We start from the raw sequence: 27,445 nt of genomic DNA, 5'->3' as shown, positions 1-27,445 counted from the left end.
TTGAAAAGATAAGAAAAATTGATAAACCTGTAGCCAGACTAATCTAGCATAAAAATAAAATAGGCACATATTACTGACATCAAGAATGTGCGAAGTGAGTATGACGACTAACTTCATACCAATAGATTTGGCAACTTGGATGGAATGGACAAATCTCTTGAAAGATACAAAGTACAAGTGTCCCCAAAATTACAGTCTTTGCAGGTGTAATTAGCTAAGTATCTTGAGATGAAGTCTTCCGGGACTTAGACCCTAAATCTGATGACTGATGTCTTTGTAAGAGAAAGAAGAGAGATTTACCCATAGAGAGACACAGGGAAGAAAGCCATGTGAAGACTGAGGCAGGGCTTACAGTTATGCTGCCACAAGCCAAGGAATTCCAGGAGCCACCAGAAAGTTGCCAAAGGCAAGGAACGGTTCTTTCTAGATCTTTCGGAGAGAGTTGGCCCTGCTGAAACCTTGATTTCAGACTTCTGGACACCAGAAGGTGTGAGAAAATAAATTCCTGTTGTTTCAAGCCACCCAGTTTGTGTCAGTGCATTACAGCCATTCTCATTCAAAAATAAATTGATAAAGTAAGTGATAATATAACTATTAACGAAATTGAATTTGTACTTAATAACCTCCCACAAGGAAATGTTCATGCCAAGATGGTTTTATTTGTAAATTCCAGCAAACATTTAAAGGAGAAATAGGATTAATTCTTAATACAAATTATTATCGGAAACTGAAGAGCTATGTTCTCAGCTAATTATTTCAAGCCAGCGTTACCTTAATGCCTAAATCAGACAAAACTATTACTGCAGAGTAATATCCCTTGTGAACATATATGAAAAAAAAAATTTTTTTTACATTTTTTATTTGTATTGAGACAAACAGCAGGGAAGGGGCAGAGAGAGAAGGAGAGGAAGAGAATCTCAATCAGGTTCTGTACCATCAGCCCAGAGCCTGACTCAGGGCCCTATCTCATGAACTGTGAGATCATGATCTGAGCTGAAATTAAGAGTCAGTCACTTAACCGACTGGGCCACCTAGGTGCCCCACGTGAAAAATTCTTAACAAAATTTCAGCAAAATCCAACAATATGTAAAATGGGCAATTCTTGCTACACAATTGGAGCTTATTACAGGAATGCAAGGTTGACTTAAACAGTAAACCACGTAACCATCTCAATCGAGGTGTAGAAAGTATTTTTAAAACTTATTCCTGATTAACTTGGACAGGAAGGGAAATTCCTCAGCCTGTGAAACAGTATAGAATGTTGAAAGGCTGAATGTTGCTCCCAGAGATCAGGAACAAGGTAAGAATGTCTGTCTTAACACTTGCTTTCCACATTATGCTGAAGACTCTAGTATATGCAATGAGGAAAAAAAGAAAAAGAAGAAGAGAGAGGGAGATAGAAAAGATACACAGATTGAGATGGAAAAATTAAAACTGTCTTTATTTGCAGATGGTATAATTGTCCATGAAAAAAAAAATCCTACGGAGGCTATAAAACAGCTATTAGACTCTAGTAAGTTTAGCAAGGTTGCAGTATACAATTAGAAATTTACCGTTAGTTTTTAACATTCTGCTTAAAGTAGCATCAGGGCATCTGGGTGGCTCAGTCAGTTAAGTGACAGACTTTTGGTTTCTGCTCAGGTCATGATCTTGTGGTTTGTGGGTTCAAGTCCCACATTGGGCTCCACAAGCTAGTAGCATGGAACCTGCTTGGGATTCTCTCTCTCTCTCTCTCTCTCTCTCTCTCTCTCTCTCTGCACCTCCCACACTCATGCTGTCTCTGTCTCTCTCAAAATAAATAAATGAACTTAAAAAAAAGGAAAGTAGTGTGAAAAATGTGAAATGATTAGGGAAAAATCTGACAGAAGATGTGCAAGACTTATATCCTGAGAAGAAACAAACGAAAAACATGCCTGAAAGATTTTGGAGACCAAATCAGTGGAGAGATAATCTGTGTTCATGATTCGTAAGAATCAATATGAACATTTTAATTCTCTTCAAGTTTGTCTGTGGGTTCAATGCAATTCTAATAAATTTCCCATAAAAAAACATTTTTTTTGGTAAAAATTGACAAGCTGATCCTAAAATTCATATGACAATACAAAATACTTGGAGTAGCCAAAACAATGTTGGAAAAGAAGTATAAAGTTGGAAGAATTATACTACCTGATGTCAAGACTTACTATAATGCTCCTGGACTAATACACCGTAGTAGCAGCATAAAGACTTATGGATCAATGAAACAGAATAGAGATCCACAGATATAGATCCATACATTTATTTACAACTAACTGAGGTTTTACAAAAGCAATTCATTGGAGAAAAGATAGTCTTTCCAACAAATGGTTTTGAAACAATTGGCTATTCATACGCAAAAATGTGAACTTGGATTCATACCTCTTACTATACACAAAAATTAACAAAATGGATCATATATCTAAATTTTAAATATAAAACTGCAAAACTTCTAGAAGAAAATGGGAAAAAACAGTGTGGCCTTGGGTTAGGCAAATTTCTTAGATATGACACTGCAAGCAAGATCTATAACAGTTATAATACATTAGAGTTCATCACAATTAAATGTTTGCTCTTTAGAAGACAATAAGAATATTTAAAAACTACAGACATGGAAAAGGTATTTGCAAATCAAATATCCGATGAAAGATTTCATCCCATAATATATAAAGAACTCCAAATCTTAATTATAAGAAGTCAACTAAATAAATAACAAGTGAAAGATTTTTACATAAACTTCACCAGAGAAACATATGTATAGTAAGTAAGCATTTGTCATTAATCATTAGGGAAATATAAATTAAAACCACAAAAGATAAAATAAATAAAACCACAAAAGATGCCACTCTACACCTTATTTGAATGTCTAAAATTAAAAGGAACGATGACAGCAATTGTTGACATGGATGTGGAGCAGTTAGAAATCTCATGTCCTGCTGGTAGAGAGGCAAAGTGGTAAAAACCCTTGAAAAAACATTTTGGTGATTTCTTAGAAAGTTAAAAACACTTCCCAATTGATACAACCATTACATTCTTAGGTGTTTACCCATGAAAAATTAAAGTATACATCTATGTGAAGACTTATAGATGAATGCTTGTAGCAACATTTGTATCATCCCCAAACTGGAAACCACCCAAATATCCACCAACAGGTGAATGGATAGATATATCAGCTGTGGTGTAGCCATACAACAGAACCCCACAATAAAAGACAATAAAAATAAACTTCTGACATGCAGTAATACAGAAGAATGTCATAATAATTTTCTGTGATGAAGAAGCCATACAAAAGAGCAGATATTATTTGATTTCTATTTACATAAAATTCTAGAAAGTAGACACTAATCAGCAGTGACAAGAAACAAATCAGTAGTTACCCAGAAACTAAGAATTAGGTAGGAGTGGTTTTAAAATAAGGAAGAAGATGGGGCACCTGGGTGGCTCAGTCACTTAGGTATCCTACTTCAGCTCAGGTCATGATCTCACTGTTTGTGAGCTCGAGCCCCGCTTTGGGCTCTGTGCTGACAGCACAGAGCCTGGAGCCTGCTTCTGATTCTGTGTCTCCCTCTCTCTCTGCTCCCACTAGCCGCCCCCCGCTCACACTCTGTCTCTCTCAAAAGCAAGTAAACGTTAAAAAAAAATAAAATAAGGAAGAAGAATTTTTGGGTATATGGATAATGGGTAATGGATATATTCATTATCTGAATATTGGTGATGATTTCAGGAAATATATCTATCTATATCTAAATCTATATCTATATCTGTATCATCTATATCTCTATCTATATATATCAATGATTATCATACTATACATTTACAGCACAAAAGTTTGAAAGAGCTGAAAAATAAATATTGAGACAGACAATGGTAGCAAAGAGAGCAAGAGTGGTGTACAAGTCTTCCCCCCCCCCCCCCACTGCCCCCATCCTTCTCAGGGCCTTAGACTTTATTCTTCAGGCAGTGTAGAGCCCTTGAAGGTGGTTAGTGGGCCAGTTACATTATTTGCATTTTAGCAGTGTGATTGGCAGCAGTGAAGGGAGAGGACTGGCAACACACAATCTTTTTTTTTTTTTTTTAACATTATAATGGAATTGCAACAAATGTTCCAAATAATCTCTGCAGGATTTCCAGTGAAACCAATTAGGATATATTTGAAAAAGCGCTGGTGGGGTTAGGGACCTACTCCATAGCCATTAAAACAAATTGGCCCACACTGGCATACAAACTAGTAAATGGCAGAGCAGTGACTGAAAACTAAGCCTGTCTGATTCAAAGCTATTTCTCTTTCCACTACACATGCCCTCCCCTACCTGGGTACAAACCTCATTCCAAAACTTAATGGGAAATTTTCAGAATTTTCAAGACTTTTCTCAAATCAGAATGTAGACTGGATGTTATATAATGCCACGGTCTGCTGCAGTGGTTCTTAATGGAAGCTGAGTAGGCTATACCAATAATGGATTACATCTACAGCTTTTTATTTGAGAATATAAGTCACATTCCAAGATCATCCCCAAAGTGACACAGATTAAAAGTGATTAAAATGGGAATTCACTGTCTTGCATGGCTTACTGTGGGCCACTGTGGGCACAGTGCTCCGTATTGATTCCAGAGCAGTATCTCTAATATAACCCAGCTTAGATTGCTTCTCAGAAAGTCTCTAAGATTTAGCAAGCATAGAAAGCAAGAATGCCAAACTTAAATTTATTTGGCAAAGGAGAGGTTAAACTTTAAAATTAGCAGTCTTCTGGAAACATGAAAAGCAGTTACCCCTATTCCATCCTATTTGGAAATCTTTGAAGGAATTTGACATTTTGACAATCTGAAATGTCAGTCATTCATTCTGTGGCAAATGCATAGAAACCTACATAAAATTTGCCTGTTTGGCTTTTCAGATCTGTTGAACAAAAACCCTCTTTGGACTTTGGCTAATAGTACTAATCAAAACTTTAATAATAGACTTGTCATTTACTCTTTTTTATTATAAGTTGGATGGGACTGGAGTTTGCTGGTGCAATTTTCACACAAAAGAATGAGCGATGAGTGTTTCAGACTTGTTACAAAATCATGTTTGCAGGCAAGAAAGAGAAGGGAATAAAGCTGGGCCTAAGGATTAAGAAATTCCTTTCTAATTTGGCTAAATTTTACTTAGTTGGAGAGAGAAAAAAAAGATTAGTTCTCATTCACTCATTGGTCCCCATTCATTTATTGACCCTAATGTGCATTATCATGCATTAAGCAGAACAGTTAGACCATAGTGTGAACAGATTTTTAGACAACACTCGGTTCAAACTCTAACTTTCTGCATCCTGTCTCTGATAAATTTCTTTATATTCCTAAGTATCTTTTCCTTATTTGTGAAATTAACTATAACAGTAATGCACATCTGAAAGGATTTCTGTGAGAATCGTATTGTACCAGGCATCCACACCACTGAGCTCAGCTATCCGCACTGTGCATGTTATCGTTATATGTTCATGTTGTTGTGGCGTAGCTGAATAGTGCAGAGTAGTGGGAATGAATACTGTACTTTGCATGTGCTATCTCGCTTACCCTTCATAGCATTCCTTTATTTCTTTCATTTTACTAGTGTGAAAATAGAGGCATAGAGCATTCAAGAAACTTTTTAAAAATTATTCAGTTCATAAGTGGCAGAACTTAAATCAAGTTTCTGCTGGGTTCCAAACCCATGTGTTTTCTACTCTTCATTGCTGTTTTCTAACTTAATATTAAACATAAAAGAAAATATAAGAAATGTTCATTTATTAGTGGCAATCCTTTGGTATTGCTATTTATACCAACCAAATCTGCATATTTATATCAGTATTTGTATAAAACATTGAATTGCAAAAGCAAATGTAAATTTTCTTACTTAACATGATTTCCCAGAGAATTTCCCAATGAATATGCCCTCTTTTCTCCTAAGTCTTTATATAGATGAGTTTTGGTGGGATTTTCCAGCCATGTTTATGGTGATTGTGCTTGCTCATTCAAAATTTGAGTGTTCTGGAAGCAAATACTGTTTTTGCTTAAAATTACAAGTAACCCTTATATATTAAGCACTAAAGTTACATTGAAGCAGGCAGTCTGAGAAGACTGGCCCTATTTTAGGCCATATAGTACAGTGGTTGGGTAAGTGAAGCTAATTTGGGTCAGAGAGATTCACACTCAAAGCTCCATCTCAGTCATTGTCTACAAGTGTGGTTATGGGTAAGTTCATTTTTCAGGTTGTTTCCTTAACTGTTAAGTAGAAATGAGAGGTAACAAATAGCATCTATGCATGGGACTGTTTTAAGGATTAAGTGAGATCCTGGTCCAGATTAATTAGCCCAGTGCCCGGCAAGTAGCACTGAATAAACTATGGATGTGATTGTCGATGCTGTGTGGTTGTAGAGGTCTCCACGGCCAGTTCTTTTCAAGTTCAACTAAAACATTCTGACAGATAGCCCATCCACAAGGATAGATAAATCTGTGAAATTATGTTTTCATGGAAAATGTTTCCTAGAAAGTTCTTCATTTTCAGTTCTCTATTATTCATATTACGTCAGAGAATATTTTCAATTAAGTGTTCATGCACACGTAAAAACTGTCAATCTTCATTTGAAAAAAGAGGAGTTCTTTGTGAAAAATCAACATATAGCTAGCCTTTCTTACCTGCTGGAGGAGTGAGAAATGGGGCTTAAAAGTTGCAGCCCCTGGGGGGTATCAAGCTCAACCTGAAATACCAAATTCATCAAAGTATACAGTAGTCTGTACATTTATAGAAGAGGACAGGACTCCTTCATCAAAAGATAATGTGACCCAGTACCCAGGTTTTGGTTTCTAACACCATGCTCCAACAGAAGGTTCCAATAGTCCTTGAACAGAACAATGGCAGATTTTAGAGCTGGGACATAGAATATACAAGCTAAACCTGGGGCATCTAGTAGTGCTAGAAACTAAGGAATTGATCAGAACACAAATGATGAAGAAATGAAAAAAAGCCATCTGAAAAAGCTCCCAATGGCCAAAGATGCAACAATTTAGTCACAAAATAATGTAGTATTACCCTCTACATCTGAGTACAAAATAAAGTGTACGCTGATATAAATAAGTGATAAAACATAAATAGAGAAAAAGAAATAAATCTCCCACACAGAATTTCAAATAATTTATATAAAAACTTGCCCTTCTGCTCTTTGATTATGGACTACAATTAGTGACTTGATTACAAAGAGCACAGTATGGAAAAGAGGAAAAATAACTTTATGGTAGAGAATTCTGGCAAATACTACCTTAGATAGGTGATTAATGTCAGCACCAGTGATAAATCAGATGTTGATCACATGTACCACTGATATGTGTTGAGAATAGCACTTCACCTGTGGAGGGTTTCCTTCTCAAAGCTTATAACCCCAGTCTAACCATAAGGGAAAAAAAATCACACAAACCTAAATTGAAGAACACTCTGTAAAATGTCTGACTTCAAAACTGTCAGGGTCATCAGGGAAAATCTGAGAAACTGTCAAAGCCCAGCAGTCTAAGAAGACCTGACAACTGAATGTAACGTGGTATCCTGAATGGAATCTTGGAATAGGAAAAGGGCATTAAGAAAATCTAACAAACTATGAATAAAGTATGGAGTTTAGTTAATAAGAATGTGTCAATATCGGTCCCATTGATTGTGATGAATGTGCTGTAGAAAATATACATGTTAGCAGTAGGGAAAATCAGGTGCAGTGTAGACAGAAACTTCTATCTTTCCAATTTTTATGTCAACCTGAAATTATTCTAAAAAAAACACACATAATGTGCAAGGCACATTATAAATGTGCCTTGTGTTATAAAACACAAGTGTTGTAAAATGTGTTATAAAACACATATGTGCAGGGCATAACTAGCTTTGAATTGAAGTTATTCTTTTAACATTTATTACTAAAAATTTAACTTCCTTTTAAAAATTATTCTTATTGTCCAATATGGCAGTTACTATCCACCTGAGGCTACTGAGCTCTTGAAATATGGCTCATGGAAAATGAGATGTGCTTTAAGTGTAAAATGCACACCTGATTTGAAAGACTTAGTTCATACAAAAAAAAAAAGAATGTAAAATATTCTTCTTAATAATTTTGTTATTGATTACCTACTAAAATGATATTTTGGATATGTTGGATGAAATAAAATATATTATTAAACTAATTTTGCGTGTTTTTACTGTTTTAATGTAACTACTAAAACATGTTAAAATTTTTATGCGATTCATATTATATTTCAAAGCTATTGACGAGGACATGTTTGGGTATTTTAGAGGAACAGAGCATGTATTCTCTGTGTTTACTTAAAATGTTGGTTTATATGTGATTTTCCACATTTTGTTGTTGTTATACATATTTTTTTTAATGAAAGATAACCCAAGAACTTAAAGACAAAATCAAAATAAAAAGTTTTAGCCTTTGGAGGAGATTTTTACATATTGTTATTAATTTGCCTGAGATGGCACCTGAGACTAGACTGGGCCTATGCAGTCTGATGGATGGTCTTGGAGGCTAACACGTCACCTCAGATGTCACCTGCAGCACCCATCTGTTGTGCTGTTAAGATTGCTCTGTGCATTATCTTCCCTTGCAGATTCTATGAGATGCCCCGTAGTGTAGCAAAAACAAAGTAGAGAAATGTTCTTTCTCCCTTTTTATCTAAAACTGTATGTGCTCTTCCAGTGAACAATGGGTAGCTATATCCCAGCCTTACAAATTCTCATCCGTTGCCTGAAGTAAATGGTATTTTATGTAAGTAAAAGAACACTGATTTTACTTACACCCTGCCTTCTGGGTAATTCCTGGCGATTAAAAACCAACCAGCCAGCCAAAAAAATCTAGCATTTCCTTCCTTTTATACCTGAAGATGTCCTCATTCTTCAAACCTAGCTCTAGGCATCTGTTACTGTGAAGATTTTTTTCAACACAATCTTAAATATCTCCATGCTCCCAGGACACTGGCTGAAAAACACTGTCTTTGACAATGCTGTAACATGTTCCTGACAGGACGGTAGAGCTGTATCTCACTCATTCAATTTTGAGATCCTTGGCAGAAGAGACCAAAGAGACATGGTGGGAAAGGATTTTTGAAACTAATCTGGGTGCCAGCCCTTGCTTTGGACAGAATCCAATGAAGAGTCAAATAAATATATGGAAAACTAAAAATATCAATATGAAACAATAGGTACTTAATGAATGAGTAGATGAATGAATGATCATAATAATGCCATCTTTTACTTACATATATAGGTCAAGTTCCTGAACATACTACTTAACTCAACTTACATTTACACAGGTCTTGTTTAAAATCTTCTACCTCTTCCCAAATATAATAATTCTCCCTACAATCTACCTTGTTATGTGCCATACTTTCTTTTAAAATTATTAAGCAGTACTATTTTGCCCATATAATGCTGATGAGTCTATTACAGATTTTAATGGCTAGAGCTAATTGTGGAAGAAATAAGAAAATAAGAGAGGGCTTGGTATCCTAAGGCAAGACAGATTAGCTTGGGCCTCTAGTAGATCACAGTGGAGCACAGGAGTAAGCATTGAACTTACTTTGGGTAGCTATAATATTTGAACCTCATTGCATTCCTGTTATTCAGCAGCAGAAGAAAACAGTTGCTTTTAATACAGCTAACAGAACCCTTAAAATATATTTTTGAAATATAATAAAATAATCATTGATGAAGCTTTTTGGGAGTGACAGTGGGGTTCTTAGGGTCCAGAGCCAACAGCCAAGAAAGAATTCTTGAGACATCTTTAGTGCAAAATAGGTGATTTTATTAAAGCATAGGGACAGGACCCATGGGCAGGAAGAGCTGCCCAGGGACCATGAAGAGAGACAGGTTATATACTATGCAGTTGGGGAGGTAAAGTCTGGGGGAAGTTTCCAGTGAGATTTTCATATGCTAAAGAAGACTCACAGGATGCTGGAGGCCAAGCTATTGTCAAATTAGGGTTGTTTTTCCCTCTAGCAAAGCATTAGCATTAAGACAGTAGGGAGTTCCTGTAGAAACTCTGCCAGCCTCAAGTATTTGTCAATGGGCTACAGGTTATAAGGAAATTTAATTTTACCTGCCATTTCCTTCTGTCTTTGTTTCCCACATCAATCACAATATGTTATACATTAGGAACATCTACTTACCCAGAGAACAAAAAAGGAATCTCACAGAGTGGTAAAGATATTTTCAGTATATTATGTCTGACACAGGACTTACATCCAGAAGACCTGAAGAACTTCTATAAATCAATAGGAAAAAGGTGGTCAACCCAATGGACCAGTGGGGCGAAGGATTTGGGTATTTCACACACAAAAAAGGATATCCAAATAGCTATCAAAATATATGAAAAAATTGTTCAACTTCACTGGTCATGAGGGAATATAAATTAAAAAGATAATGCTTTATCACTACATATCCATCAAGCTAAGATGAACTAGATGGAACATGTCAAATGTTGGCAAGGATGGGAATGAACCAGAACTCTCCTACACTTGCTGGTAAAATTGCAGTTTGGTACAGACATTTGTAAACTGTTTAAGAATGTCTACTAAACCTGACCATTAAATGTAACCTGAGCAATTCACTCCTGCCTAGCTTTATACTCAACAGAGCGCATTTTCATGTTTACCAAAGTCTACATACTAAAACATGTATCACAACTTTGTGACAGCCCCTAATTGGAATCTACACAAATGTCAGTCAACAATGAAATGGATAGTAGTTGTGGCGTGTTCATACAATGGAATATAAAGCAATGAGAATTGGGTGATCTCCAACTATGTTCACAAAGATAAATGAATCTCACAACATAATATTGAGGGAAAATTCAGACAATATAAACACTGTAATAATTCATTTTATATTAAATTAAAAGCAGGTAAACCTAATGTATGTTGATGGAATCGGATCAAAGTTACTTCTGGATGACAGGTGGGATTGTGACTGGATGAGTACGAAAGGGGTTCTGGGTGCTGGTTATGGTCTGGATATCCTTGCTAATTACATGAGTGGTGTTTAGTTGCAAAAATGTATCAAACTATGTATCAAATGCAGAAGCAAATGATTCCAATAGGAACATTTACAAATACAGAGCTGCACTACAAATCCTTGTCCATTTTAGGTGTGGGCAAACATGGAGAATAACACAGTCCAGGAAGCACCTCTGTGAGGTTGCATAGGAATGCAGCCTTTACACAGGTGCGCTTGGACTACTATGTAGTTAACATTAACAGAGAGCTACTCTAGACACTTTCCTGAGAATTTATATGCATTTTGCCATTTAATCTGCCCAGCAATCTCAAGAAGTAGAAATTATCTTCATTTTATAGAAAAGAAATTTATTTGACTTGCCTAAGGTAGTGGTAGGCTCAGGCTAATACCCTTGTCAGTCTGACTTTAGAACCTGACTGCTTAGCTACCATGCCATACTCTTTTTTTTTTTCAATTTACTCAATTTTATTAAATTGAATCCTTTTCTCTACAGGAGAATACTTTAAAGGGAAATTATTATCTGGCAATGACCTACAGCCTTCTGTGTATAACCTGGCATTCCCTTAATCTGGAATTCCAATATGGCATTTGTGAACCAAGTTCCTCTGTATGCCTAAAGTACAGATCTGCTCATAACACTAATATAGTCTCCGCAGAGCAGCTAGGAATTAATTAATGCCTTGTGGGATATGCATTTGCTGAGGAGCCACAGGTGAGCTCAGCAATAGAAAGAACCTACACAGTGCAAGGAGACTTAAGTTCCATCTTGTCAGCATCAAGTTGTGTGATGCTGGACGTGATATTTGTGTATTATGAGCCTCAATTTTTGCAGTTTCAAAATAGGAAAAAATAATTACTTCTCTGATTCCTAGATTGTAGTTTTTGGCTCATTCTCTCCATTACCTTTTGGTTTTTGCTTCCTTTCTTTTCTTTTTTTTTTTTTTTTAATTTTTTTGACTCTGTGCTATGTACCATCTAGCCACTCTTGCATATGCTATTTCAATTTATCCCCCCAGTAATATAAACATTATCTGTTTCTATTCCCACTTTTCCCATGGGGAAATTGAGGCTAAGAGAGATTAAATAGTTGGGTTAAGTTCATATGCCTGTATTAGTTCTCCTGTGTTACTTAATGTCTCTGAGTCTCAACTATCAAATGGAAATAACTGTAATTATTCCATCTGGTGCCTAGGGTGGATTTTTAATGTATTAGTTTGTTGTTATTATTAGTGTTTTTGTTTAATTCTATTTACTGATGTGCCAGGCAGCTACTAGGTACTTTCAGATATGTCATCTCACTATCAATCTTCATAGCAATGCTGGGATTGAAATTAAGTCTATTTTACAGATGAGGATACTCGGGTCTCAAACTGACCTGGTCATTTTCCCAAGCCCAGATTTACACTTCAATATGCAAAGTCTCTTCACTAAGCCCAGGGCCTTCACATTTTATGGTTCTGTGAATAAAAATGTTAGTGTGAAAAGTAATCCTTTAAACAATAGTATAAAGGAGAAACTTAATTTTGAAAAAAAAAATTCAATGAGTTTTGTGTCCAAAACCAATGCCATTAACTTTTTTCTTTTTTATCATAATTTTAAATGCAACCACACACTCTGACTATTTATTCTGTATTTATGCAAAAAAAAATCTGTGAGTGCCTAATGAGACTAAGCATTGAGAAACTAGAAAGGAAAATGCACTCCTCCCTTCTTAAGGACAAGCTTCGGTTAGGTGGAGTGTTAAGATTGAGATAATGGAGGTAGAGAGACAGGATACGAAAGGAAATATAATTAAAATCCATGTGGTATTACAAAAATAAGCGCTGAAGTAGGGTTCCCAAACCAACTGAGAGATGAGGCCCATTTATTGATTTTTGAAGATGATAGGAGACAGGCAAGCATAGAAGGGTCATTAGGGTTTCCATAGCTTATGTCACAACTATAAAATGATAAATATTATAAATCCTAATGAATTCTAAGATAGGCAGTGGCTCCAGGTATTGCCCTGAAATCATGTGAGTGACAGGACCATGAGTTTTGAGATCTGAAGCTTGCAAAAGTTGAGGAGCCCTTATTGAGGAAAGCACACATAGAATTAGGTAAGATATAGGGCATATTTATTTAGAATAAGAAAAGAAATCACACACACACACACACACACACACACACACACACACACTAGATTTTTAGAGAATCAGGTCCCTTTCTTTCTGAATTAGCTTATATAGAAATGTTTAAATGGAAATGCTGCCATATCAAAACTTATCTTCTTCTCTCTGCTTAGAATATTCTGTAACTCCCAACCATTCCCAGTACTTGCAGTGGTCATGCAAGTGAAAAGACTTGAAATGTAAGCAACATAAACTTCCCCTTATGTCCGTCTCTGGAAGAAGGTGAAGTTGGTCTGGTATGGTGAATAGAATTCTAAGATGGTCCCAAAGTTCCTACTGCCTAGTGAATGTTTCCATGTAATGTGACCTGTGGACATAATGGATGTGCCATCATGATTCAATTACATTATGTGGCAAGGTGAAAGAATTTTGCAGATGCAATTATGGTGTCTAATCATTTGATGTTGAGTTAATCCACAGGGAGATTATCCTGGTGGACCTCACCTAATCAGGTGAGCACACAAAAGAAATATGGGGATAGTTTTCCTGCTGACTGTGAAGAAATAAGCTACCACATTGTGAGAGGGCCATATGGTAAGGAGTTGTGAACAATTTCTAAGAACTAAGAGTTGACAGCCAGCAAGAAAGTAGGGATCTTAGCCATACAAGGACAAGAAATTAAATTCTGCCAGCTACATGAGGTTAGAATGGGACCCCATGCTCCAGAAAGAAAGCATGTCCCCATGCGTCCTGGGACACCTGGGTGGCTCAGTTGGTTGAGTGTCCAACTTTGGCTCAGGTCACAGTCTTGTGGTTCATAAGTTCGAGCCCTCATCAGCCTCTGTGCTGGCAGCTTGGAGCCTGAAGCCTGCTTCGGATTCTGTGTCTCCCTCTCTCTCTCTGCCCCTCCCCTGTTCATGCTCTGTCTCTGTCTCTCTCTCAAAAATGAATAAACTTAAAAAAATTAAAAAAAAAAAAAGAAAGGAACATAGCTTAGCAAACATCTTAACTGCAGCATTGTGAGACCTTGTGCAGGGGACCCAGAAGAGCCACGCCTGTACTCCTGATCCGTAGAAACTATGAAATAATGAGTATGTGTTGTTGCAAGCTGTTAGATTTGTAATAATTTGTTATACGGCAATTGAAAAGTAAATATATCAGGAAAGCTGAACCAAAAAGAATGGTGTGCCACACTTTGAAATTCATATGCTGCAGTGATTGTTGCCTCCATGACTTTTACAAGAACAAAAACTGGCTTAACCTATAAGTTTGTGACTCGTAGATGTATCTGGGGGTTATAAGTTAAGGACAATTGTTCTATTTTAATTTTGAAAAATTTTGTAATGTTTATTTTTGACAGAGAGAGAGACAGATCTTGAGTGGGGGAAGGGCAGAGAGAGAGGGAGACACAAAATCTGAAGCAGGCTCCAGGCTCTGAGCTGTCAGCAGAGTCCAATGGGGGGCTTAAACTCAAGAACCACGAGATCATGACCTGAGCCAAACCTGGACACTTAACTGACTGAGCCCCTCAGGGGCCCCGCAATTGCTCAATTTCAGACACTAGTGCTAATTTACTGGGTAACCCTGAGCTCATTTTTCTCTTGTATGGGTTTCAGTGTTCTAGTCTTCACAGTAAGGGAATTGGATAATTTGATCTCCAAAGATTTTCCAGCTTTGACAACTCTACAGAATTATCAAGTGTATTGCCAGATGACAGGCTCCATGAAAGCCACTGGCCCCTCTGTACTTGTGGGTAGGTTCAATTTGTTTAGGCACACAATTTTCTTTGCATTTCAAAGTGGACTGGGCTCTGCATTGAGATCCCCCTTCCACATAATATAATTATAGAAGCACAGATGATTCATTCTCCGAAATGGTCTATTCACTTAGATTAACCACACCTAAAACAAGAATCTTCTTGACCTGAGAATCTTCATTTAGAACTTGCTGATTCAATAGAAAGACATCAAATTACATCCACTGTTAATTTTAAATTAACTCAAAGTATTTAATTAACACCTCTTCAAACAGAAAAGGAAATAAGGATACTTTCCACTAAAGGCAATGAAGACCACTTAAGAGATTTTTATAAATCAAATTTAAACCCCATATCCATTTAAACTCTTTCACAATTAAGAATATTCAGGGTAGAGATGCACATAAAGCAATTAGCAGCTCCGGAGAAGGGATGGGGGAGGGATACTAAGCAAGATTTGATTAAATGTTGAAATGAAGTGAAGCAAAGTCTTTGCATAATTGTGGAAGAGGAACGTAGTCCCTCAGGTATATGTTAAAACTGGAAGGAAAACTACAAAACCTGTGAGCTCACTAAAGACCGTTAAATGTTCTGGGGTACATGAGACACGTTCTCAAACAGTAGGTTCTAAAGTCTTTCTAATGGGAAAAAATGTAGATCTGGATCAGTAGACCCCCTGACTTGATCATTAATTCATTAGATGGCTCCAGTAGGTCAGTTGAGCTCCAGAAGCTCACTTTGAGCTTCATTTCCCTTACTGTAAGCAAAATGATGTGGTGTTTACATTAAATGAGCATTAGAACCACTTGTTCCTTGAGCTTTTGGTATCTGTTAAAATATAGAGAAACCATTTTTAAATGGCCAAATCAGTTTTAGGAAAAGCTGGGAATTAAATGGATTAATTTTATTGTTGTTGTTTTTTAATTAGAAGATTTCTTGAAGTCTTTTCTAGGCTGATGGGGCCTAGAATCTCCCAGGTGATTATATTTTCAGCTCATTTGATAAAAGAATCCGCTGTTTTTAGACAATATCTAGGAACTGCGTTGAGCAGAACACATGTAAAAAAGCACCAGATGAGATGATCTCTAAAGACCTTGAGAGTGCAACATCCTTTGAATCTTGATCATCTTGTCTGTACTTTAGCTCTAGGTACATTCATGAGCTGGAAAGGATGTTAATAGGCGTAGCACTTTTGACAGTAATTTACTAAGTCTCCTTGATGAAGTCAAACATTTTAATTAAATATTCATTAGCTTCAAACCTGAGCCTTGTTAACCATAGATTTATTTCAAGCATGAATTTAAGGACCTTCCCTTTTTACAATCTCTTTATAGTTTCAGATGTACACACTGACCCCAAAGCTTAAATTATCAAAATCCAGAATCAAAAACCAGATGCCGTACAGAACACTTTGGTTCCATTCATTTTTTTCCTTATTCTTACCTACTTCAGGTAACACTAAAGATTGTCAAGTTGAGACAGAATTAAACTTCACACAATGATAGTACAATGTGTGGAAAGGGAAGAGAGTATGTTACTTTGGGATGAGAAAGGGCTTTGGAATGGAATGGCCTGGGGGTTTAACTCTTAGCTAAATTGTACTAGCTGTGTGGTCTTGGGCAGGTTAATCAAGCCCTTTTACATGTTTGTCCTCATCTCCAACAATTGTTTGTGCAAGTAAGCTGTGTATTTCCTGAGTATTATTAAAATTCATGAGTTAAATGTTGCTTTTCTATTTCCTGTAGCAGGTCTAATGTTTCTTCTGTGAATCTCCTAAACTATTGGATAGTATGATAGTATAAGCTTAGTAATTATACATACCTGAGTCTCTTCTGTTTTAAATAATCCCCTTTCATTTAAAAAAGTCACTTTCACTTTTGTTTAAAAGTTCACGTTCCACAAGAATGGCATTGGGAGTCTTTGAAAGGATTCTATAAATAGTACCCCTCACCTCCAAAGTTTGAGCCAGTTGAGAAATAACAGCAAAGAAGTAAATAAAATGACCAAAATATCACATTTCTTTGAATCCAGGGAAATGTAGTTATTTTAAGGCATACCATTATTTTATATACTTTAGATAAAAGCACTGCTAATTAATATTTGACAATATACTTTCTTACAACTTGTAATTTCTATTTTACGCTTGAAAAAAATAGACTTAGTTCATATATTTTTATTTTGCATTAGTCTTATCCAAACATAAAGAAAATGTGAACCAACTAAACTGGCAAAGGTTTTCATAAAGCATCTTTGTATTGAGAGATTGTTATTTTTCACTTGGGTAGATCAATTTCTGAGCTTTTTCTGTATAATTTTGCTTGTCTCCTGTCAGAAGTCTTGGCGATATGGCATTCTTAAAATAGGCCCTTAGAAAAAAAACCAGAAGTCGTTGTGTTAGACTTTTTTTTTTAAAGCTTTTATTATTTATTTAGAGAGCGCACACATGGCAGAGAGAAGGAGAGAGAGAGAATCCCAAGCAGGCTCTGCATTGTCTACACAGAGCCAGATGCAAGGGTAGAACTCATGAACTGTGAAATCATGACCTGACCTGAAACCAAGAGTCAGAGCCGACTGAGCCGATGGAGATACCGGGTGCCCTGCTGGACTTTTAAACTGGCTTTTCAAACATGAGGAACTAGCCTCATTTTCACTCATGCTTTGACAGGATATGTTCCTAAACATATTAGATGTAATTCCTCACTATTTGGTTCCTAAGGCTTAAAAACAATCCTGAGGACTTTCTCCAGTGTTTCTGATACCCATTCAGCAAGTTTTGATACAGGAACATTTAATATTAGTAAATGTGTAGGCAGTGACCACTGTTATGACAGCCGCCTGGCCAACAGTGAGCCTTCACTACTGATGAAGTGGATTTTTTTAGCGTGATTAATATATACAAGCAAGTGATCTTTCTAATACTAAACGGAGATGGACTGACCTACTGACACAGAGGCTCTGGCGCAACCAGCAAGTAGCTGCTGCCAATAGAAAGAAGAAAGGGCTCTGCCTCACAAACCTGTTTCTCCTTTCAGACTAATAAGCCAGTTAAGCCAAAATAGGTATGAGGATGTGGATAGAATCCATGAATATTATAATATTCTACTTTGTATTTTCTGCATTCTCCTTGCTTTTTGCTGCACAGTGGCTTATCTGGTCTGCTGCCCCAATGTGATGACACGCCCTGCTGGAGTGAGAGCCTATGAAGTCTCCCTGCTCCCTCAGGGGATCTTTATAGCTCTATTAGATTCTGGTATCCTCATGCTAGGACATGCACAGATTCCCATTTTTTGTGCACATCCCACTCCATGCTGTGGGATCTGATAGAGCTGCCACAATCCACCTATCTAGACACATTCACATTGCTGTCGCTTCATGCTGTAGCACCATACCTTCTTGAAGATGCCGCACCCAGAGCTTCTTCTAGACACTTGATGCTACAAGCTACCCATAGATCTCTGTACCGCTCATATTCTCAGGTGTCACCAGAAACATAACTCTGGATAGTTCTATTACTCTCTTCTCCTCTAAGTTTCACACTAAGAAAGAAAAAGTGAGGACTCACTCCTCTTTGACCTTTTGTTATCTCTTTTTCTTGCCTATATTCCCTCATGGTTAAAAGGACTTATGAGTTCAGTTTTTTCTTTCTTTCCTTCCAGAATATCCCTCTTCCTTTGCACCTCCTTTCCCCCAGGTTTGTAATGTCCAGGAGACATGATTTAAGGTTAGGGGATTGTTGTTCAAATTAGGATAATCTTGAGTGTGAAGGGGGGCACTATTCATAAATACATTGGGACAATGGGCATAAGCCAGGAACAAGCAGGCGTGGTAGATAGTGTGATATGCTACCCATATCCCCCTTGAGGGAGATGGACTCAGTGTAGGGAAGTCACTTTACCCACCATCACACTCCTTTTTCAGAGCAACCAATGACTGATCCAGTGTGTGTGTGTGTGTGTGTGTGTGTGTGTGTGTGTGTGTGTTGGTGCGGAGGAGATATAAAGGCTTGCCATCTTCAACTCAGGACAATTCTGTAGGGTCTACTCAGCTTCAGAGCTTCCTATGAGATTGGCTGGAGCTACACTGAGGTTCATTGCAGCTCCTCCTTTCCTTCTGTCCAGTGCTGCTTCTTTCCCTTCCCTTCCACAAATGTAAATCCCAGGATACTGTCTAGTCAGTATCTTTCACTCTAGCATCCATAGTCCATCTCCAAATTTGCTGCTCAGGGAAACCTACCAGAAACACCAGGCAAACTGATACTTGTGGTCACCTTATTTATGGGGAAAAGTGATAGAAAACACAAAAGCCTTTGGAGTGTATAAATTACACCTCAGAAAACCTGACTACACACATATGTACAAATGCAAACACACAGGAGGAACGTTTGCAGAATATTGCAAAAATAAAATTTGAAAAATATCCCTATAACTTTGTGATGTGGGATACAACCTAACCTCACATAAAAATTGAATGAGAAATGAGAGACTCATTGTGAAGGTCCTGAAAGCAGGTGTGACACTCAATAATGTAAGAAAGCAGCTAATCTTATTTTTCCCCCTCTTTTCCCTTTCCCTAGTCTTCCACATAAATAAGAATTTTACTCTTCACAAAAAAATGTGATTTACTCTTTATAGCCCTGTTTCAAATATCCTGAAGTCTTATTATAATATGCTTGATTATAGAGTAGGATCCAGACCATACCCGAAGACTTAATTGCTAACATATTAAAATGACCCCATTAATCATGTTGTATTGCATGAAAGGCAGACTTATTGCAAGAACTTCAAAAAAACAGTATAGTGAGGTTCCCACCTGGCATGAGAGCAGCCCTTATGTTGTTTTTAAACACATTGATGTTGCCATTCATTCATTCATTTATTCAAAATACACTTATTTATTAATGTCTACCATAAGAACACCACTTTTTGAAAGTGTAGAAATTAATGCAATTTCATTCTTGTCATCGAAAACAATTTTGCTTAGGAGTGAAAACAGATATGTCATTGAGTATTTTTAATTATATCAAATATTCTAAAAGAAGAGTCCCTGGATGCTGTGTAAGTTACAGTAATTAATCATGCCAAAAATAATCAAGGAAATCTGAGATAAGGTGAAAGTAGTTTTGGTCTGATGGAAAAGTAAGAGTCTTCCAAGGCCTGGAAACTGTGGAGAGAATTTTAAGGCAGAGGGAACAAATCACTCAAAGGCATAGTGTTATAGAACTCAGAGTCCACAGTAATCCACAACTAATTTTGTAGGCCAGGGATATACTGTTTGTGTATAGAGGAGGTAATGGAAAGAACTGGAAGAGGTAATAAGAATAATTAAACTCTAATACCTACTATATGCAGACCGATGTTCCAAGCATATTGCTTATATAGTTACTAGATTCTTGTAACAGTTCTATGAGTTAGGAACTATGATTATCCCCATTTTATAGGTCTTAAAACAGAGGCACCAAAGGATAGAGTCACTTGTCCAAGGTCACGTTTAGAACAAGGAACTAAGGGTCTTAACCCATGCAGATCTGGCCCCACATGTCATGTTCTCATCCTGTGTTCTATGCTTTCATTATTTTGAAGGTGATATGATGCCATCGGAATCCATAATTCATATTGGATGCAAACTGATGGTAAAACTAGATTAGTCGTATGAAATCCATGGATGGCAAAGTTATCAGAAGTTGATTGTGGAAGTGAGATAAATCTATCTCATCTTAAATCTAGGCATTCATAGTGTCCACCAACAGGATTGTAAGGTTGTACTCTGTAAAATTTGCATATGATCGGTTTCGTAAATACAGCCTTTGGAGGATGAAATTTTAAGACTGATTTTATTTAAAATTACAATGTTTAGCCATATTAGATTTCATATTTTTATTTTATTTTAATTCCAGTTAGTCAACATAGAGTGTTATATTAGTTTCAGGTGTACAATACAGCGATTCAACAATTCCATACCTCACCCAGTGCTCACTGGGATAGGTGCTTTCCTTAATCCTCATCATCTATTTACCCCATCCCTCCATCCCCCTCCCCTCTCGTAACTATTGGTTTGTTCTCTAAAATTAAGAGACTGTTTCTTAAGTTGTGTCTCTTTTTTCCCTTTGCTTGTTCGTTTTGTTTCCAAATATGAGTGAAATTCCACATATGAGTGAAATCATATGCTATTTGTCTCTCTCTGACTGATTTCACTTAGCATAATACTCTAGCTCTATGTCCTTGCAAATGACAAGATTTCATTCTTTTTTATGGCTGAATAATATTCTGTGTGTGTGTGTGTGTCTGTGTGTGTGTATACACAGACACACACACACACAGTAGATTTTATATATATATAAAGTCTCCAGACCATGTACACATATATACAGACACAGACACTTGTTCTTTATCCATTTATCTATCGATGGACATTTAGGTTGCTTCCATATCTTGACTATTACAAACAATGCTGCTATAAACATAAGAGTACCTATGTCCCTTTGAATTAATGCTTTTGTATTCTTTAGGTAAATACCCAAGAGTGCAGTTGCTGGATCATTGGGTAAATCTATTCTTAACTTTTGAAGGAACCTCCATACTGTTTTCTAGAGTAGCTGCACTAGTTTTCATTCCTACCAGTGGTGTGGGAGGGTTCCCCTTTCTCCACATCCTCACTGGCACCTGTTGTTTCTTGTGTTGTTGATTTCATCTGTTCTAACAGGTGTGAGGTGGTATCTCATTGTAGTTTTGATTTGCATTTCTCTGATGGTAAGTGATGTTGCACATCTTTTCATGTATTTGCTTGCCATCTATATGTCTTTGGAGAAATGTCTGTGCATGCCTTCTGCCCACTTTTTAATTGGATTACTTGGTTTTTAGGTGTTGAGTTTTAGAAGTTCTTTAAATATTTTGGATACTAACCCTTTATGAGATAAATCACTTGCAAATATCTTCTCCCATTCAGTAGGTTGCCTTTCTTTTCTTTTCTTTTCTTTTCTTTTCTTTTCTTTTCTTTTCTTTTCTTTTCTTTCTTTTTTTTTGGGGGGGTTGGAGGGACTGTTTCTTTATTTCAAAAAGACAATTGTGTCAAAACAGTTTTACTATTGGTTTCTTTCTCTCAATCAGTGTCACAGAGAGCAAACCAAAGGAGAATGCATTTTAAGCCAATAAGCTGCAGGATAAACACCTAACAGACCTCATGGTAACCTCACCAAAAAGGGGAACTGGGCAGGGAAAGAAACTTAAAAGATCAGCATATTATCAGCCCACAGACTGTAGAGAGAGTTCTCAGCCAGACAGGGTGGCCAATGTGCCCCAACCCTAAAGAAGTGAAGTTTCAAAATAAATTTGGAGAGGGCAGTATGTGTTAAGCTGAAAAATTTCTTTCCAAATGTGAGGAGGGTTAGACTGCTGCTTCAGAACTGTGGAATTATTTGGATGTTGTATAAATGGTTACTACATCAACAGAAAAAAAGGTAATTACAAAGTGTGTACATCACAACATGCTTTTAAAGGCACTTTGCATTGTGCACACATTGCAAAAAAAAAACATTGTCCCCAGGGTGCTCAGCTTGAAGCCCAACTGGAATGCCTGGGGACAGACAGAGACAGTTTGGCGAAAAAGACACAGGGGTTGGGGTGGGAGAGGTGGCAAAAGGAGAAAGCAGCCTTCCAGTTAAAGATCAGCTCTCAGTTTCAAGGCCAGCTTCAGCCTTAGGAGGAGTCGGGCTGAGAGGGAGGAGCAGTGTCAGAGCAGGACTGGGCTGCTCTGCCTCTCATTCAGGTCAAGCGGAGTCTGGTCCAGCATCCTTTGTGTACAGAGGTGTTCCTCTTTGGTGCATTTCAGCTTATCTCCCAGGTCATCAGTTGTCTTCTCCAGTTTGGCCACTGACCTGTCAGCAAACTCATCATGCACGGGTCTCTGCTTCCTTGAGTTTATCTGTAAGAATATTTATCTCCTCTTCATATGTGTCCTCTGCTTGAGAGTAATTTTCTGCAGTAGCTCTCAGGCACTTCAGGTTCTGGTCCATCAGTCTGATCTGCTCATCCATGTCTTGGCAACGAGACTATGCCAGCTCAGGTCATTCCTCGTGCTCCTCAATAATCACCAACTTCTGAGCCCCCTTTTTGGACTTTAGATTTGCCTCTTCTGCAATGTGCTAAGCTTCTTAGAGTTGATTTCCTGGAGTTCCATCTTTCCTTCATATGTTAAGGCTAGCTTTTCAATAACGTCCATACCTCTCTTGCTCTGAGTAGCAGCTTTCTCAGTTTCCTCCACTTTTGCAGGGCAGCTGCCAGGTGCTCCTGGGCACTGTTCAGCTCCTCATCAACCAGCTGCATCCTAGGGGTCAAGGAGGCCACCTCAGCCTCAGCCTGCTCTTGGCCACCTTTCCTCCTCCACTTCCCACTGCAGATTCTCCGCCCATTCCTCTGTATCACCTGCTTGCTGCTGCAGAACGTAGATCCTGCCTTTCACCGCCTACATGGTGGTGATCCCTACCATGGTGCCCACCCAGCCCATGCTTGCTCTCAGCTTCTGGCCTCCTTCCATCCACACTGCAGCCACTTCTTACCCCCACTTCCACCCATTCCACCCTGAAATACTAGAACGCCAGTAGGTTCTCTTTTAGTTTTGTTATTTCTTTCACTGTGCAGAAGCTTTTTATTTTGATTTAGTTCTAATAGTTTATTTTTGCTTTTGTTTCCCTTGCTTCAGGGGACCTATCTAGGAAAAGTTACTATGGCTGATATCAAAGACATTACTGCCTCTGTTCTCTTCTATGATTTTTGTGGTTTCAGGTATCACATTTAAGTCTTTAATCCATTTTAAATTAATTTTTGTGGATGGTGAGAGAAAGTGGTCCAGTTTCTTTCTTTTGCATATTGCTGACCAGTTTTCCCAGCACCACTTGTTGAAGAAACTATCTTTTTTCCATTGGATATTCTTTCCGGCTTTGTGGAAGATTATTGACCATACAGTTGTGGGTTTATTTCTGGGTTTTCTATTCTGTTCCATTGATCTGTGTGCCTATTTTTGTGCCAGTACTATGTTGTTTCGTTCACTGTAGCTTTATAATGTAACTGGAAGTCGGCATTGTGATGATTCTGGCTTTGCTTTTCTTTTTCAAGATTGCCTTGCTATTCGGAGTCTTTTGTGCTTCCATACAAATTTTTAGGATTGTTTGTTTTAGGATTGTTCCGTGAAAAATGCTTTTGGTATTTTGATAGAGATTGATTGGGTAGTATAGACATTTTTGACAATATTTGTTCTTTCAATCCATGAGCATGGAATGTCTTTCCAATTCTTGGTGTGGTCTTCAGTTTCTTTCATCAGCGTTTTATAGTTTTTAGACTAGAGGTCTTTCACCTGTTTGGTTATGTTTATTTCTTAGATATATTCTTGTCATTGGTGCAATTGAAAATGGGATCTTTTGTTCATTTCTCTTTCTGCTGCTTCATTATTGGTGTATAGAAATGCAACAGATTTCTGTGGATTCATTTTGTGTCCTGTGACTTTACTGAATTCATTTGTCAGTTCCAGGAGTTGTTTTGGTGGAGTCTTTTGGATATTTTATATATAGTATCATGTTGTCTGCAAATAGTGAAAGTTTTACTTCTTCCTTACCTTGGAAAGGTAGGATGCCTTGAATGCCTTTTATTTCTTTTTGTTGTCTTTTAGCCGTAGCTAGCAAATACAATACTGTGTTGAATAAAAGTGGAGAGAGTGGACATCCTTGTCTTGTTCCTGAGCTTATAGGAAATGCTATCAGTTTTTCCCCATCGAGGATGATGTTGGCTATGGGTTTTTCATGTATGGCCTTTATTATATTGAGCTATGTTCCCTCTAAACCTACTTGGTTGAAGGTTTTTATCATGAATGGATGTTGTACTTTGTCAAATGCTTTTTCTGCATCTAATGGAAATGATCATATGGTTCTTATCCTTTGTCTTATTGATGTGTTATATCACATTGATTGACTTGCAAATATTGAACCACCCTTGTAACCCAGGAATAAATCCCACTTGATCACAGTGAATGATTTTTTTAATGTATTGTTGAAATTCATTTTACTAGTATTTTGTTGAGGATTTTTACATCTGTCTTCATCAGGGGTATTATGCTGTAGTTCTCTTTTGTGTGTGTGCTGTATTTATCTGGCTTTGGTGTCAATGTAATAAATTTGGAAGTTTTCCTTCCTTTTGTATTTTTTTAGAATAGTTTGAGAAGATAAGGTATTAAATCTTCTTTAAATGTTTGGTAGAATTTGCCTGCGAAGCCATCTGGTCCTGGATTTCTTTTGTTTGTTTGTTGGAAGTTTTTTGAATCATTGCTGGATATCAGTCTGTTCAAATTTTCTATTTCTTCCTGTTTCAGTTTTGGTAGTTTATGTTTCTAGGAATTTATCCATTTCTTCTTGGTTATCCAATTTGTTGGGGTATGGTTTTTCATAACATTCTTATAATTGTTTTTATTTCCAGGGTGTTGGTTATTTCTTCTCTTTTGCCGGAGACCAGCTCCAGCAACCAGGGGTTCCCGAAGGAAGAACGGCGTCAGTGAAAATAAAACAAAACTAAAATAAAAAACTAGAAAATAAAAACTAAAATAAAAAACTAAAACTAAAATAAAAATGGACACAGACAACAGCAGTGTGTTGAACTGGCCAATTTATTGTAGTAAACGTGGCATTATATATGCTATGATTTCCTTGTAGCATACGTCATTTATGTTTTTCTAACATTACCTAATTTTGAAAATGTTCCTATGTATAAACAACCTTTAAGAAATAACATGGCAATTTTCCCCTAACTTTCCTGCATACCCTTTGATTATAGATTAATTTCTTACATTATTCCATTCTGCATCTGCGTTTATCTATAATCTACAAAGCATTTGCTTTGCTGTTCTCGTGAAAGGCCCTCCATTTCTCAGCACCTCAAGTGGAACAGTTACAGGGACATGACCTCCTAACCACATGAGGCCAGAAGAACAATGTGTTTGCCTCGGTCCGAGGTGCCAGAAAGGGGCTGAAAAGGCCCTAGAAACCCATGCCTCATACATTCTCAGACAATGCACCTAGGAACCAAAGAACCATTCTGTAGCTTAACCGACTAGGTTCAGTCATCATCAGGAATGCCTCCGGGAGGCCAGGTGGGCCTAGGGGTTAAAGTCACTCTGTGCCCAGAGATACACTCCTTAGTTGCTGGAGTGGGGCTTTCAAATCCATATGTCTCTCCTTTACAGGCCCTCTTTGCTGGCAAAGGTATGAGGCTATCATCCTTCCTGTAAGTAGAGGAGTCTCCATAGAGGATGGCAAGGGCTAAACGTAAGGCCGCACAATTTCTTGCGGAGCCTTATTTTCTTCCCTAATGGTTCTTTTCCCAGGGGGCCTGCCGAGGGCAATTCCCCAACAGACAATACCCCAGGTACTTTTAAGGCCAAATTACCTAAAAGCGGGAGGACAAGAAGCTACACTGTTGGCAGGCCGCCCTGCAGTCACCAATCCGTCCACAGCCCGGGCCCTGACACTCAGGCTGGGATAGCTTGGCTTCCAGCATCAGCACTCTTTCATTGTCAATTTTATTTATTTGGGTCCTTTCTCTTATTTTCTTGATAAATCTGACTAGAGGGTTATCAATTTTATTGATTTTTTTTTTTGAAAGAAACAGCTCCTGGCTTCATTGATCTGTTCTATTTTGGTTTGTCATGTTTTTTAGAGTCTACTTCATTTATTTCTGCTTTGATATTTATTATTTCCTTCTTTCTGCTGGTTTTAGGTTTTGTTTGTTCTTTTGCTAGCTCCACCAGGTGAATACTTAGGTCATTTATTTGCAATTTTTCTTGCCACTTGGGGTAGGCCTTTATTGCTGTATACTTTCCTCTTAGAACTGTTCTTGCTGCACCTGAAAGGTTTTGCACCATTGAGTTTTCATTTTCATTTTTTTCCATGAACTTTTTATTTCTTCTTTTATTTCCTGGTTGACCCATGTTTAGTGGCATGTTATTTAACTTCTATGTATTTGTGGTCTTTCTAGATTTTTTTCTTATGGTTGACTTCTAGTTTCACAGCATTATGGCCAGAATGGATACATAGTACGGCTATTATCTTTTTGGCTTTGTTGAGGCTTGTTTTGTGAGTTAGTATGTGATCTATTCTGGAGAATGTTCCTTGTGCACTTGGTTCCTTGGTAAGATTGTATGTTCTGCTGTTTTAGATTGGAATGTTCCAAATATATCTGTTAAATTCATCTGGTCCAGGGTGTCTTTCAAAGCCATTGTTTTCTTGTTGAGTTTCTGTTTAGATGATCTGTACATTGATATAAGTGGGGTGTTAAAGTTCCCTATTATTATTGATTACTTCCTTTTTGTTTGTTATTAACTGTTCCATGTATTTGGGTTCTTTCACCTTGTGAGCATAAATATTTACAATTCTTATATCTTCCTATTGGATTGTCCCCTTTATTATTATATAGTGTTCTTCTTTGTCTTTGGTTATAACCTTTGTTCTAAAGTCTGTTTCATCTCATGAGTATTGCTACTTCAGCTTTCTTTTAACATCCATTTGCTTGATAGATG

The 27,445-nt window shown here is 37.3% G+C and overlaps 1 protein-coding gene and 1 pseudogene across 1 annotated transcript in view; one reads left to right on the top strand and one right to left on the bottom strand.

Moving 5' to 3' along the window:
• The window catches only part of TENM4 (teneurin transmembrane protein 4), a 2,866,770-nt gene that overhangs the window by 740,021 nt on the left and 2,099,304 nt on the right, over window positions 1–27,445 (top strand). The window lies entirely within an intron of this gene.
• On the bottom strand, window positions 22,503–23,374 carry LOC106981608 (tropomyosin alpha-3 chain-like; annotated as a pseudogene).

Source organism: Acinonyx jubatus, chromosome D1, assembly GCF_027475565.1.
Source record: "Acinonyx jubatus isolate Ajub_Pintada_27869175 chromosome D1, VMU_Ajub_asm_v1.0, whole genome shotgun sequence".
Classification (NCBI taxonomy): Eukaryota; Metazoa; Chordata; class Mammalia; order Carnivora; family Felidae; genus Acinonyx; species Acinonyx jubatus.
This window is presented reverse-complemented; position numbering and strand designations above follow the sequence as displayed.